The sequence below is a fragment of the Protopterus annectens genome, chromosome 3.part0 (genome assembly GCF_019279795.1).
Source record: "Protopterus annectens isolate FY-2018-M chromosome 3.part0, PAN1.0, whole genome shotgun sequence".
Classification (NCBI taxonomy): domain Eukaryota; kingdom Metazoa; phylum Chordata; order Ceratodontiformes; family Protopteridae; genus Protopterus; species Protopterus annectens.
The window spans coordinates 1,313,746,878-1,313,763,284 of record NC_056731.1 but is presented as its reverse complement, the minus strand read 5'-3'; positions in this window follow the sequence as shown (position 1 = coordinate 1,313,763,284).

Here is a 16,407-nt window from a genome sequence, read left to right as displayed (position 1 = left end):
TGTCTCTGTCACTGTTCTGACCTGTGAATCTGTAGGTCTATTTTAAAGACCAGGGTAGATTGTCGTGCTTTTATTATGTATGACAATAGGTGTGTGTGTGTGTGTGTGTGTGTGTGTGTGTGTGTGTGTGTGTGTGTGTGTGTGTGTGTGTGTGTGTGTGTGAATCTGTATTTGTAAGTATGGATTTACATATCTCCTGTGTTTGGTGGATTTATTTATTTATTTACTATTGAACAGAAGGTCTTGCTGGATAGATCTCATTAACTACATAAGTCAAGGGCAGAAGCTCAAGTCAAATAATATATACAAAGTCCACAACTAGCTAAACAAACTCAGAATAAATCCTTATGCCAGCTGGTTCCCAGAAAGAATGTAGAAGATCAAAATAAGTGAAACTATCCCCACAAAGACACAAATCGCCAGAGGGTCTAGCAGGGTTAAGTATGGGGGCCTTTTCTGATCGGCATCTACTTTTCTGAAATAAAAGCCAATACCAAAAGACTCTTGTTGACTGAGTTTGCAGATGACTGCAAGTTAGGAGCAGTCACTGCATCACCAAATGACTTAGTCATCCTGCAGAATGCTTTGTCTCCAAAATCAGGGACTGAAACTAAATGCCAAAAAATGCATTATCACATCCACCCCCAGGGAATTACTACATTGACAATATGCCTCTAAGAGATGACACAGTTGTTCAGGAATTGTGAGCTTATGTGGACAATGATTTACCTTTCAGCCAGCATGTGTTCATTGTCACGAGGAAGACTTTCTATATTGCACAGCTTATGAATAAATAGATTGAGTCTGGATTCAGGGATGTCATAGTCTCTCTTTACTCACTCCTCATTAGGCCAATCATTGAGTATAATGCCTCCTTTGGCATGTATCTCTCCAGACACATGCAACAACTGGAATACCCACAAAGATAACTTATTAAAAGGACACAAGGCATAAACAATATCTCTTACATGGACTGACTCAAAACCCTGTCACTATACTCAGTGTCCTACAGATTGCTAAGAGGTGACCTGTGTCTGGAACACAAGGCATCCCCTGACCTAATACTGATTGATCTACTGTATATCAGTGAGTCAGATGTTGTCAGAAATATTTGGTTTAGGGATCTAAACCTCTTCTACAATGCCAACAGAACAGTTTGGAGGGAAATGTACATCATGGAGAGAACAGCACTGCTCTGGAATAGAATGTCCATCCACATGAAACAAAGCTCATCCCTCTCCATATTCAAGCACACCTTGGATTAATGACGGGCAATATAAAATTTATCCCAGGACTGCTCCCTTACTGCTAATGGAGAAAGGCAGCTCCTAAATACTTTATCCCAGGTTTGGATTCCCTCAAATTATCTATGGTATGATCCCAGTTAGTCTAACTATGGGTAATATACAACTATTGACCATAGGATCAGTATGGAAAATGTAACACCAAACAGGACTGGATAGTTCAATCACCAAAAGGCAAACTGACTAGGCTAAAAATGTCCTGCAAGGACAGCTAGCCAAGTATTTGCTTATGAACAATATGATTAATATAGAAATAGTAATGAGTTTAGTATGTAGGAATACACTGTCCCCAGGATTCAATAAATCCTGTGTTGGATCTATGCAACCCTGCACAGAATGTGCCCATGCACACAGTCATGATCTTCCCTTGGCAGCGTGTCATGCATATTAATGGTGCATCATGCCTAAGGGAGGTTTTGCAGTGCAAAACCTCACAGAACACAGATAATGAATCTGTGTAGCACATTTGGCACACCCACATACCTGTTAGCCCGTTAACCTGACCAAAAGGAGTACAAGAAATAATGCTGGAGCTGTGTATGCAATTGTTTCATTAATTTAGATGTATTAATCTTTTTTACATTTATGTGCATATTTGCACAATGTGCCTCATTATTTAGTTGTGCTTAGCTCTGCACAGCCATACATCAGACATGCACCAGACCTCTAAAAATAGAAACCAGATGCATTCAATTTTTTTTCTTTTTATGTGAACATTTGCTTGATGGGTTGTGTTATTTAACTATGCTTAGCTTTGTACACCCAAGCATCAGACATGCACCAGACATCTAAAAATAGAAACTGGGTGCTTTCATTTGTTTTATGTGCGTGGTGCTTAGCACCATGAAAACCCGAGCAGCAAATCTGTGCTATGCTTACAGTAGCACCTTCACAGTATATGTGAAGATACATGAGTTCTCATCACCACTCTTGTGGTGAGATAGGGTGAGTAATGACCTATAGTGTACTATGTCCTGGGTTCAGGTCCTGGGCAGTGATAGGTTATACTGTTGTGAAACTGTGTTAGTTCACTGAAACATCCATTCACTTTAAATTCAATTATTTTTATATTTAGAAAATGCGTGCAATGCTAAGCATTGCTTAAACATGGGTAATGTTTCTTTTCCCTTGTTTGCACATTGCTAAGCATCACTTTAACATGAGTTTTCCATGTTTGTGTAATGCTAAGCAATAGCGTGTTTTTAAAAGGTTCAGTATGATGCATAATGGTGGGAATACATCCTATTTAAAGGGAACTTGGTGGGAATTGCTCAGTATTCCCTTGAAACTGATCTTGTGTGTGGCTATGACTGTTGTGGGGAAAGGAGTGCACTTTTGGGCACAGCACTGGGGTGTTCAAGAGTCTAGAAATTTTAATTATTTTATTTAGTCTAGGACTTTTATTGTACTGGTACAGCACTATGGAACCTGGCTGATGCAGGAGAACTATGTTGTCTCAGAATGTAAATCTGAGGCCTGGCATAGTTTGGTCAGGGACCTGACCAGTGCAACTGCTATCCCCTGCGTTGGGAGTAGTGTCGTCACCATTATGATGACCTCCAGTGAAGGAAGAGGGTTAATTTGGATCAGTGGATCCATGAGGCACAAGCGGGGATCACCCCACAGACGCAAAAGTATGTTTTCTAGTAATTTTAATTTATAAATGTACAAGCTGAATCTGTGAAAAACTGGTATGCATAACGGTTTCTCTTACCACAGCTGCAGAAAAGAGAGCTTGCAATGTGCTGTCCCATGTAAGGCATTTAGCCAGGATGAGGCAAGCATGTGGTATGTAAGAAAATTAATAAAGTAATAAATTAATGTATAAGAACAATACAGATATTGCAGTCTTAACAGTCATGCATGAAATACCTGGGAAATTACATACTTTTATTAATGTGTCAGTGCATATCTGAACTGTAAAAACAAGTATGCATGTAGTACTGTGTAGCATAGCTTCCAACCATTACTTAATGTTGCTGAATACTCAGATTAAGAGTTAATGTTGTGGTCTGCGCATTATCAGAAATGTGGTGTTTATTGCAGTCAATAAATAATTAGGGTAAACATGTATGTTAACAGATGTCCTAGGCAGCTATCCATGTGTGTAAATGCAAGATTTGAAACAACATAAATCAATAAAGTGTAAAAGGAGACAGTGCTGTGACACTGTTGTATTTCAAATAAATTGTTCAGTTTTACTATTGTCACTGCTTGTGGGTTCTAATCCCACACCAGCCAACTTAGAAATTATGCTGTTTTCAATACTATAGCAGCATTTTATCAATAAAACATAACCATGCTTGCATGTGAATTGCACACCCATAGACCTGTGCCTTGAATGCCCAGCTGACAAGTGTCATCAGTATGCATGGACATATCTTTCAAGTGTCATGATTTTTGCAGAATGTACTAAATATCGCCCTATACGTGTCCTCTGTTTGGTATATGATCTTCTTTTACTGACCAGTTTCTGCCACATTGGTGAGGATCAATGTCAGAAAAAAATGTCAGTCCTCTAAACTGCAGATGTAAGACATCTCTCTAAATGCACTTATTGACAAATCTGTTATCTGAAAACTCTGCTACTATTGTAAGAGCGCACTATGTTAGAACGTTTCTTGGTGTGACGCCTTTGTTCCACCATTATGTATGGCTTAGGCCATATTGTCTTGTGCTAAGAGGTTGAGAGGTATGTACATGGAACATCATATATCCAATATAAGCAACATCGAATGTTTGTTGGATGCAATATGATCTGAACTATATTGTGTGTGTAAGGAATAAGGTGGTATTTCAAATAATAAATGTCATAGCAGTCAGTAGTATTACAAGTAAAATCTAACAGATCTAAAATTACTTAGTAGTATGTTTTGTTATAGTATCTGTGATGTTATCAATGTTATCCTGTCTTCTCTCACCACACACCTTCTCTTCTCTTATTTATTTAATCAATATATTTACTATTATTATTTGCTATTATATTATTTGGTATTACCTCTTATGTTGCCTTTATGCATAATTTAATATTGCTTTGTTATTAAATAAATATTCATTTACATTATTTATTGTTGTGTTCCTCATTATATTATTTTTCAGTCTTTTTACATTTTTCATTATTGTTTTCTTTTATGTTATTCATTATATTTGTTTAGGTTACATTTTTTTTCCTTTATGTTTCTATTTTATTTACCACAGTGCAACAAGGTAGGCTGGTACCTGGCAATCCATCTACCCTGGTTCCCCCGGGTGAGGCACTGGGGCCAATCATGTCAGGGCCACAGCCTGGTGCCCCCCCCCCCCCGCTGCTCCTGCACTACCTGCTCCTTCAGTTAGTTCCACCCCTTATGCCAGAAGTATGCCCCCCTCTGAGAGTGGGGGAAGAGGTGATGCCTATCTCACCCATGCACACCTGTCAGGCATGACGTGTAAGCTTGTGCAGCAGACTGCTGGCACATGCCTATGCTGGATGGATAGCATGTTGTCCATCCTGGTGGAGCAGTCTGGCCACAGGTGCTGGCATCAGCCATTGCCTCCACAGGAGAAACGAAGGTGCAGTGCTGACAGTCCCAGTAGTGAGGACTTGATTCACATTGTTATCATGTTTGACATTCATGGGACCTGGATACCCCCACCCCCTCCCCAACTAATATGTTCACCCCCCCTTGAGTCTCTCACCAAACCTGTTTGCTGTCTTGTATGTCTTGTTTGCCTGCATATGCTTACTTACCTTCCCAATTTACCCTCCCCACATATACCTATGTTCCTTCCACAAAATTCCACTCTCTCTCTCCTTAAAAAAATAAATAAATAAGTGCCCATCTCCTGAAAAAAAATTCATCCCACACATTGCTCTCCATTTCACATATGTGTCCACTGGACACACTTAATGTAATCCAATTGGCTTGACAATGCATTTATGTTGTCATCAACCCTCTCTATGTGGGTGACAGTCCAAATTCAGCTAAAAATCTTTGCAAGTGCACAGTTGTTCTCCCTTCTTCCTGCAGATTCCTTCCTGCCTTTCAATATGTTTTACCCCCTGCTTGCAATCCATTTCACCACTTTCCTATCACCCTAATTTTCTTTTCTATAAAGAATCATTACATGATGCTGTGCTATGCTCAGCATTGCTAACCTAATCTAAATGGACATGTATTATTACATGTATATAAAGGCATAATCATCATGTTCAAAAATATCACCTATGCCTTATATTGAACCCAGTACCATCTGAATTGAACAATAGTGCATCAACCCATCAAGCGACACAGCCAGTTAATTAGGACAGGTGCTGTAAGCAAAATACAGGAATTGTCATTTTCTCATCATTCAGCATGTTTATAAGATGCTGTACATCATACCTCATCACATAGCAAATCTACTAAAAGATTAATGGAAAAATTGGAATTTAACTGTGAATCTCATAGAGAAATAAATCACTATAAAGCCATATACACAGTAAGAGGTGCAAGAGAGTTATGTAACAGCAGTTCAGTGTGCAATTATCTGTATAACATGAAAACACACCTGTTATATCTCTGACTCTTTAGCTCAATCTGTGAAATGATTTGAAAACATTTATTTTTTTTGGTTCACATGGTCCTGGGTTCAAATACAGGTGCCTAGCATTTAAAATATGTGTATGTGTACATTACTATTAGAAATTGTGATATGTATGACTGTATCATCATCTATTTATCCACCCAATGCTGCACAGATGGAATGTCTGCTTCTAAATAATGGAGGTCAAAGGCATAGAGATAGGGGCACGTTTTAGTTATTACTGTAAAAGTAACACACATATATGGGAGCCATGCTAGAAGCAAAGGTTGCCAGCATACACATTCCAGATGGCTATCATGACATTACATGACTCAGCAGTTGCTCCAGTGGTTGGTATAATGGTTAATGTACTCCCCTACCTTGTTTTAGGACATGCCAAGCATGTTGCCTTTTACTCTGTTAATGATACCTTTGGCTAGCATACTTACGTTAAACACATACCTTAATTTCCAGTGGGATGAGCTCCCTCAAACTGGCTCTAGCTGTTAATCAAGGCTGGCACAGGTCCAACAGTTACTCTTGTGAGTTGTTGTCCTGCAAAGTCTTCAGCCTCTCTGTCTATGCCTATTGCCAGCAGCAGCAGCAGCAGCAGCAGCTTCACCTTGTATCACACACATCTGTATGTAAAAAGTAGCTGCTACAAACATTCTCTCTGTCCTGACGTTATATCTTTACCCCACAAATTTCCACCTCCACATGTGAGAAAGGAGATGGAATCTACATTGATGCCTTATATCTTGTTGAGTAGTTGCATGGGATTGGCTGATTATACTGCACTTCAGCTGCGTATGCTGTTTGCAGCATTTCTGAAGCACAGATTGGTTCAGAAGCAATTAACTGCTAATGAGAACCATCATGAAAAGGCAAATTTCTAGCTTGGCAAACCAGTGTGGATGAGAGTTACATCTTACGTCTAACTCATTGACACATTTCTTTTAGAGCAGTATCTTTCAACAGAGGAGTATTGTACTCCACCAGGAATATAGTCATTTTATTTTCTACATGATGCATGTGTTTGAATATACTTAGAAAGAATGTGGATTACATCATTAAGTCTTTGTTAGAACTGTACTGATGACATAGTATTGATCTTCAGCCGTGTTAGACGTAGAGAGGATGTAGAGTACACCAAGGGTGTAATGCTGTGTGATAATTGGGTACGGAGGTCTCCTGAGTACTTCTTTTGATAGCAGTTGTAATAGAACACTGCTGTTTTGTTGGCACTATTGTTTATATTTAATTTTTTTTTGGGGGGGGGGATTTCCTGCTATGGGGCACATTACAATGGACTGCTATGTTGGGTGTGTGAGCATACATGACTTTCTGTCATGGTACAAACAGGGATATGCCACTATTGCTACTGTTCATGTTGCATTCACACCCTTTGTATTTTTAGCCCACTGTTGAATCTGAGATGTGTAATTAAGCAGTGATTACTGACAGCCTTCCTTTACTGCTGTATCTCTACATAGTTTACTCGTGTGTATCTGATCCTTATAGTTGTTCTCATTTCCTTGTATTTTAGTAAGCATTATGCATGCATGCCACAGGCCACCATTTTCTGAGGCAGAACACGAAGACAGCATTGAGGCATTGCAACAATATTATCAGGGCATGCTGTGCCGAGGGAGGGCAAGTAGGTCAGAACGTGCAGCCCTGTGGGATGAACTGGTGCACAACATCAATTCTATGGGTCATCAAAATCATACCTATGAGTAGGTACAACACTGAGCTACAGAATGCAGCAAGGAAGCACACAGCTGACATGGCCAGGGATGGTCAGATCACTGGTGATGGGCCTGCAGCAGAACCACCTCTAAAAGCCACAGAGGAATTCTTGGCAAGACTTACTAAACAGGACAGCTCCCAGGCATCCATCAACCAATATGTTGTGGATGTAGGTGCTACCTGTTCCTCTCAAGAGCAGCTTCCAGGTATGCTTAGATAGATCAGCAGTAGAATACTGTTGCATTCATCCTGTCAAGGTGTATGTAGTTTTACATGGGTGTCAGGTGTTTTTTAGGGAGGGAGTAAGGTAGCTGCACTTGTAAACTCATGTAGAGATTGTCACCCACATACATTTTAACATTGCAGTTACGGTAGATATGAGATTATTGGATGTATTAACTCCTGTTATACTGTAACATGTAGTGCTACTGCAATTATCTCTCCCTCAACTTTTTTCAGGACCATCAGGAATTGGAAGAGGCCATTCTGCTGTTGTTGGTAAGCAGGAAACTGTTATATTAGAGATGTAGATATATTTCAATGCTTTAGCTATAGTGTCATACCAGGTCTGATGGCTGTATTGATGTTCTGTCTGTATATTTTTTAACTGTATAGATATTTTCTGAATGTCCACAGTTTACACTCATACCTCTGCCTTGTAGGTATGAGCATAGTGATGGACTTGAAAACTATCATCAGGACAATAATTATTGCCATAACTGTCAACTGTACATACTTTTGCAGAAGGTCCACAGTGTACATCATTTATTTTTTGCTTTTAAGATTGCTGTTTTTCTGAATAATTATTTCCAAATCATTACAGATTGGGGTTGGAAAATAATGTCTACATGTCCTACTCTGTGTGATTGGGAGGTATAAGTCTGTAATAGTGACAGCAGTGTAACAGCTTAAGATATATTACACCATAGTAGTGCAGAGCATAGTAGTGTAGATATTAATGTGTTGCTTTCTCCTTTTTATCACAGATGACCAGGGAGATTAGTGTTTGTCCCCTACACCACCTGATGTCAGTGTCTCTTCAGACTCTGATGATGATGGTGGCCAAATTGAGGCACAGCTGGGGTTTGCAGACGCTGAATCAGACACCGAGGTTTGCAACCCACAGCCATCCACATTATCACTGTACACAGACAGTATGCCTACACATACCTAGTCCCCTGAGACCACAGATATTGAACAGTTGTTGGGTGGGGACATTGAATAGGGAAGTGTGGCTACTGTGGCTTCAGTGACTGTCGATACTGGTCATAACCAAACTGCTAGTGAGGTTCCACACAGGTAGATTGATAGGGGTGCTCGTAGGATGCCTGCTGTCCCTCCACCACCTGTTGCATGTGTCTCATCACGTGTCACTCGGCATATGTTTAGGGCCATCATGGAGGCACAGGCAGCACAGTCTGATATCTGCAACTGCCTCCACCATGATGCTGGCACCCTGGATCAGTTGGCTGATACGGTGGAGAGAGGTAGATGTGAGACAGATTGCACACTATCTGTCAAAGAATGCACATTGTCTGTGATGGAATGTCTGAATGGAGTTGAGCGTTGGCCTCATGAGCATAGGTCAGCAAGCAACTACATTTGCTTAGAGTCAACATGGTCATGCCCAATCATGCTCCTGTACTGGGAGTGCATCCAGTGCTCCAGAGGGGAGTGTGCTGTCCACACCTAGATGTAGCAGGCTATGGGCCTATGGTCCTGTGCATTCCCATGAAAAACGCATGCCCAGCAGACATCAGTCACCTTCAGGTAGTAGCACAGCATTTGAGCTTGTACGTGGAGGTGCCCATGCAACTCCTGGCACAGCCATTTCTCATTTTCGGGGGCAGAGACAATGAACAGTCAGCTCTACCATGCACAGCTCATAGCTGTCCAACATGCAAGACACATAGAGCTATCACTGAGCTTGGCTGTTTTCATGCAGATACTCACACACCAATGTCACACTGAGGGCAACTACAGACATACATGCAGCATTTCCATGGACCATTTTGCCTGCTTCCCTTGCTTACAGATACACATGCTTACAAACCTGTTGGGTGAGCCAAGGTCTCCGGCACCCCCACACAATACCCTGTGCAAGTGATGATAACTGTGCCACATCCCTGTCATCTTTCTCTTGGATACAGGGGAAATAAAGCTATATGTATGATGCACAGGGTGACTACCTACATTAGTATGAATTCCTGTCATCTCTTGGTGCTGTTGACGTGCCACTTGAACTGGTAATTTACAGATATTGTACATTGCCATTTATACTGTGAATAGCATAAACATTTATCTCTGTTAAAATGGATGCTGTTGTAAGGTCTATGTTGTCACACAATAAAATGTTTCTCATGGAGATATTTACATTTCTCTTTCAGGATTGTGTAGTACACACCTATGGGTACACATCTACAATCAACCGATCAATGTCAGAGCACAGGATTGTATGTCAGCACAGAAGACAAATGTCATCAGAATGGTAATACAGTATAGGTTCATTGGTTTGTAGGTGTTTACTAGGCTAACAAACATAAAGACTTTTTAAGCCTAGCCATGCATCCCATACCTCTGAAAAGTTCTGATACCCTTGATAAGTGTAAGTGGGGGTTTGGAGATTAAACATTTACAAGCAGGGCCTGGAAGATGAACTGTTTACAGTTTGCCTGTGTCCATTAGAGATATAGGTGCCAAACCAGGGATGAATTCCCTGTTCCTCATCCAATTATCCAAGTTGCACTTGAATTGAGTTAGGGAGGATGTCTGCTTCACATGGATGAGGAGCCTGTTCCATAGATAGCGGTAGTCCAGCAGGTCCTATGTATATCACAGGCAGGGTGTAAGTCTTTAGAATGGGCAATTCTGGTGCTGTTTGTTGTGTGGATATACAGAAGGTTCAGAGTGCATTCTGACAATGTCCTGTATGCCAGGCATAGATCTCCTCTCAAACACTGTAGGAGACAGAATAGAGGGATAGGGCCTTGACGCGGTCTGCATAGGACATTTTACTTGCTCCCTATATTGGTTTAGTGAGGAACCTCTGTGGATATTCCAACTGTTGGATATCACAAATATAATAAAAAAAATCAAACAGACCACAGCTGAGGAGTATGTTGTTGAAACCAACGTTGTTTAATACACAAAGTAAGCGCTTTCACGATCTGTAACTGACCGCTTCTTCAGACTTATACATTCAAACAGAATAATCACAGCATTTAAATAGTATATCATCAAGTCAACAATTAAAGTAAATTGATCAAGTCTATTAAGTAAATCAATTGAGCACTTAAAAACAGAGTAAACTGATTCTATCTAAATATTTAAATACTAAAAACTAATAAAACAGCAAAAGTTATAAAGAACGAGTAAGCCTAAGCATGCTATCAATATATATCTTTCAAAAAGCTTAGTGTTTAAGTGGTTTGGTTTAAGAAAGGGCTTAAGTGACACTGCACCATTAATCCCTGGTAGTTTATCTGCCTGCAACAGCAAAATCCATTTTTGTTCTGCTGCTTCCGTCTTGTTCTTAATGTCACCCCTCTCATGTTTTGTTCTATAATTTCTAGCATTAAAAAGTTAAAGACATGTCGAGAGCCTTCAGCTTGAACATGTCTTGCCAAGGCATTAGTTTCTTTAGCATTATTTATATCTCTTAAATGCTCTGGAATGCGCTCTTTGAAGCTTCTGTTGGTTTTACCAGCATAAAATACATAGCATAATTTGCAGAAGCTAAGATACACTAAATGTTGTGTTTTGCAATCAGCATAGAATCAGTATCTATAACAAACTTCTGACTTGGATGTATAAATGTAGTGTTAGAATAAATAAACTTACATGCCATGCAGTTTCTTCAGGGAAATGTTCCTGTTCTTTGAGACAGCATATTACTATTTCTACTAGCCAATGGTTTATAGCATAGTTGTCTTTTTAAGAATTTTTTATTTTTAAAAGAAAAACACGGTCTCTTATCTATAACACCATCCAGTTCTTTAATAGAATTTAGAATATTCTAGTTCCTCTCGAATATTTGATAAAATGTCAATATCACTGGAATATGAAATTGGAAACCTGACATTATATCTATTTTCATTTTGTGTGTTGTATGTGTCATTCGTACTCTCTGAGAAAAACAGTTTACCTCTGTGACTACATCCTTCAAGCATATCAGTAATACTTGCATGTATATCTACTACATTGTAGCCTCTATCTATAAATTCATCCTTTAAGATGGAAACTGCATGATCCAGCCCATTTTCTGTATTATGCAGTCTACTCATTCTCATAAATTGTCCCTTGACTTGATATACTATTTAAATGTTGTGATTATTCTGTTTGAATGTGTAAGTCTGAAGAAGCAGTCAGTTACAGATTGGTGAAAGTGCTTACTTTGTGTATTAAACAACATTGGTTTCAACTACATACTCCTCAGCTGTGGTCTGTTCGATTTTTTATTATATTTGTGAGGCTCTGAGGTGAAGACCGAGCATCTACCCAATTACAGAACAGTTTATTCTCTATACAATTGTTGGATATGCCTGGCTAGGTACATACCAAAGGGGGCATTGTACTCAATGATAGGTCTGATGAATGCTGTATACAATGGAACAATGACTTCCTTGGACTTAGATGCCATACCTTTGTTTATAACTTGTCCAACATAGAATGTCTCCTTAATACTGTACACACGTGACAGTCAGAGACTACATTAATATCTTTGTGGGTCAAGTCCCTGACTACTGGGTCAACTGTTGTAGGTGTGCTGTCAATATGATAGTTTCCAAGGGTGGCTGACTTCCCAAAGGGTAGTATTATGCACTTCTTGGCATCTAGTTTTAATACATGGCACTGACATCAGCTGTATGTCTGTGACAGCCCCACCTGGAGAACATTTATGTCAGTATGGGATTCACTGACAGCTCCTAATATGCAATCATCTGCAAATTTAGTCAGCCAAATACCACTGACATTGGCCTTGACTTCAGAAAAGTAAATGCCAAAAAGGACTGGTCCAAGGACTGATTCCTAAGGGACTCAACTTGTGACTGGCCTCTTTGTAGAGGTGGACTCCCCATTTAGTACAGCTACTTTGCAGGCAGGGACTAAAAGTGGAGGTGTCTCTACTTACATCAAAACTACATATATTTCAAGGCTGGCCAAACAGGACAATGCACTTGCATTACTCCATGTTTAAACCATCAAAGGCAAAATCCAATACAACTTCCTTTCAAGCTATAGGCTCCTCTCTATGACCCAGGAACCATACCCTTATTTAAACTTGTTAGAGACACTAACCATCCAACTCAATAGCATATTCATGGGTGACTTTAATTACCTCACTATTAACTGGGTATCCTATATGACACAAAATGTACAGGCACAGAGATTCCTGGATTTTGTAAACACAAACTCCCTGGACCAGATAGTCAATACACCAACCAGGCGAGCAATCATACTGGATATGGGAGAGTGATGCACACCCCCCTACTGTAATGTCTTTCCTGGCAAGATCAGAACATAAAATGGTCTCCTTTGAAGTAAAAAAAAAACAAAAAAACTTGGACACCAGCTAAACATTGAATATTCAGGAACTACTCTAAGGCTAACCTCCTGCTATTAAGTGATAATCTGGCGAAGTGTCAAGCCCCATAAACCCTGAGAACACTGCAGCCTATGCAGAAGTATTTACAGAAACCCTGTGCAAGCATGTTAATAGCTACATAGAGGCAGCTGTACCCACCAGGAAGAAGTGCAGAACTAACTCAAAATAAAGCCACCCTTGTGGAATCACAGAATCAATCAGATGTATAACAGAAGGAAGAAAATCGTGGAAAAACTTAGGAGGTGCAGCACACAGCAGGATAAAAGCACTCTCATCAAACTAAACAAAAATACTCAGAGGACAAATATATTCTACCATAGCCAAATTTGAAGTAAGTTTGGCTTTCCAGGCCAAGGACAACCACAAAGCATACTTTACTATGTCCACAACCTCAAAGGCAATTACTGGCTGTCAGTAAACATTAGGCAATTTCTACATTGCCTCAGGATGCCCATATCCACCAAGGTGGTGACAGACCATGTAGGAAAGTTCATATCCTTTCTTCTCTCTAAGCTTTCCACTTTGGGTATGTCCCCACCAACCCTACTCTGGTTTTCCAACTACCCGTCCAAAAGAGAACAATCCACTAAATGGCTAAACTTCTTCTCACCGTTCCTACATACTCCCATGGACATCCCTCAAGGGTCCATATTGGGACCTCTACTCTTTAATATTTTTATTAATGACTTCCACTCTTGTGTTACCAACAGCTCTGTTATTCAATATGCAGACAACTCAGCAATAATTTGTACCGCCAATACCACACCCAAACTACTCACACAGCAAGTATTCTCTTCCCTTGAAAATCATATTACTAACAATCACCTTTCACTCAATCCCAACAAAACCAAACTTCTTTTCACTCCTAAGAAAACCAGCAAAATAAACAAACCAGATTTTAAAATCTACTCACTAAACAAAATCGCCACAGTAGTCCCATATACACAATTGCTAGGTGTTACCATAGCTGAAAGTTTAACCTTTGACCAACACATTCACAACAACATCAGAAAAAAACACCAAAAACATGGAACCCTCAGACACAATCACTTCCTCATCCACTCTACCAAACAAAGTCTCACCTCTACCTTCCTATTACCATGCCTACTATATGGTGCCCCTCTTCTCACTAACATACAAACCTCCCTAAAAGCCAAAATGTAAACCTGCTACAATAAAATCAATACATTTGCAACTAATGCCACTTATTCCTCTCACCACTGTTCCTCACATCACACACTCAAATGGCTCGAGCTACCACAACTCTGTGTCTATATTGAGTGTTCAAACATTCAAAATTTCGAGTGTCATATGGCTGACACCATATGATCAGATTTTTGAATGTTTGAACGTTGTAAAGGAGATTTCCATATAGCACGGAATTGCAAGATTTCCCTTTTCGGCACTATATTGCAATCTTGGATTTGGTATATTTAAAGAGTGAGGGGTGTGGGGGGCACTGCCCCCTTCGTGGGGGGTGCAGGGGGGCTTGCTCCTCTTCTTAAAACATTCAGGTAGGTGTTTTGTATAGTTTATTCTTTAATAGATATTCAAACTTTTGAAAGTTCGATCATATAGTGTTGACCATATGACAGTTGAACTTTTAAAAGTTTGATTATATAATATAGACCCCACAATACCTTATCTACCAACAACTCACTGTATCTCACAAAATAATCTATAAACCTCTTGATTGTCCATCCCTTTTCTCTCTAACTCGATACCACCCAAACAGACCTCTTAGATCAGAAAATGGCACCTTACTGCTCGTCCAAAAACTCACTCTCCCTGCTGGTCAAACACTCTACTCATTCTGCATTGCCAAACTGTGGAACTCACTCCCATCAGCACTCAGATCCAATAAGGATGCTAAATCCTTCAAAAATGGCCTTCACCTCCGCCTATCTACCCAGTGGAAATGCTCCTGCTCCATACCCCATATAACCTGACCCATCCCACACTATTATCTCTCGCACACATCCCCATCGATTTTAAATCTATAACATGTAACTCCATCTATTTATTTCTTCTTCTTTCTTTTCTCCTTTATCCACTGCCCATGACTTTGTTAGACATCTCTATTTAGTGCACACTGCCAATATCACTGTATATAGTTATTGCTCACTTCTTCTCAGTTGATGTTTATGCAATGTTATGATTCACTTCTGACTGTTAAACTTCTTCATCTCATTTGTAACTATTTTTAGCTTTGAATGAACAAAGCTACAATTAGCTACAACAATTTGTAATTAACTGAATGTTGTACTGACATGTCTATTGGAGCTTTTCTCCCCAGGCCTCCACTGAAAACAGGCTTATTCTGGCCCAGTGGACACTCCTGGTAAACAAATGTAAATAAATAAATAAAATAAAATAGGTTCATAGGTAGGTACTAGGCTATCAGCCCAAGGTCCTACGTAAGCCTAGCCAAAAAGGTTCCCTGGCTTATGCCACCCAAGAAAGTTATTTTCCTGTGCCACTGTCGAGCAGAGACACAGAAGTGATCCCCGGGGTGTATTTCCTATTTCCCGTCCACTCATCAAGATTTTTCTTGAAGAGTGCTAATGAAGAACTTTGCTTGACATAGATGGGTAGCCTGTTCCAGAGTATGGGAAGTCTCTGGGATAGGAATATATCCCTCCAGCATGTCCTGTTTATTGTGGTGACAAGATTTAGGTCCCTAGAGCATGTAGCTTGGAGGGATTGGGATTTCTTTAAGTGTAGCATGTCCAACAGCTCTGGCTTTGACATAGATTGCTGCCTATGTGGTAGTTCATGGGTACAGAGTTTTTACCAAAGGGAATGACACTGCACTTTTTGGCATTGAGCTTGAGGCCATGGCTCTGACACCAGGCATCTGTCTCAGCGAGGCCCTTCTGTATGATGTCAACATCATTTGGGGACTTGACTATGGCTCCTAGTTTGCAGTCATCTGTGAACTTCATTAGCCAGAGGCCTTCTGTGTTAGCCTGTACTTCAGAGAAGTAGATGCCAAACAGGAGAGGTCCCAGGACAGAACCCTGTGGTACTCCAATTGTCACTACTTTGAGGTCAGATTTGGAGTCTGCAACTTTTACAGTGTGATCCTTTTTTATTGATTAGACAGTTGTAGTGAGAATATCAATCAATGTCACATGTATCTGGTTTGCAACTATGGAGACAGTGCTTGTTACTGCAGGCTAGTTGTCCTGTGTGCAACTAGGT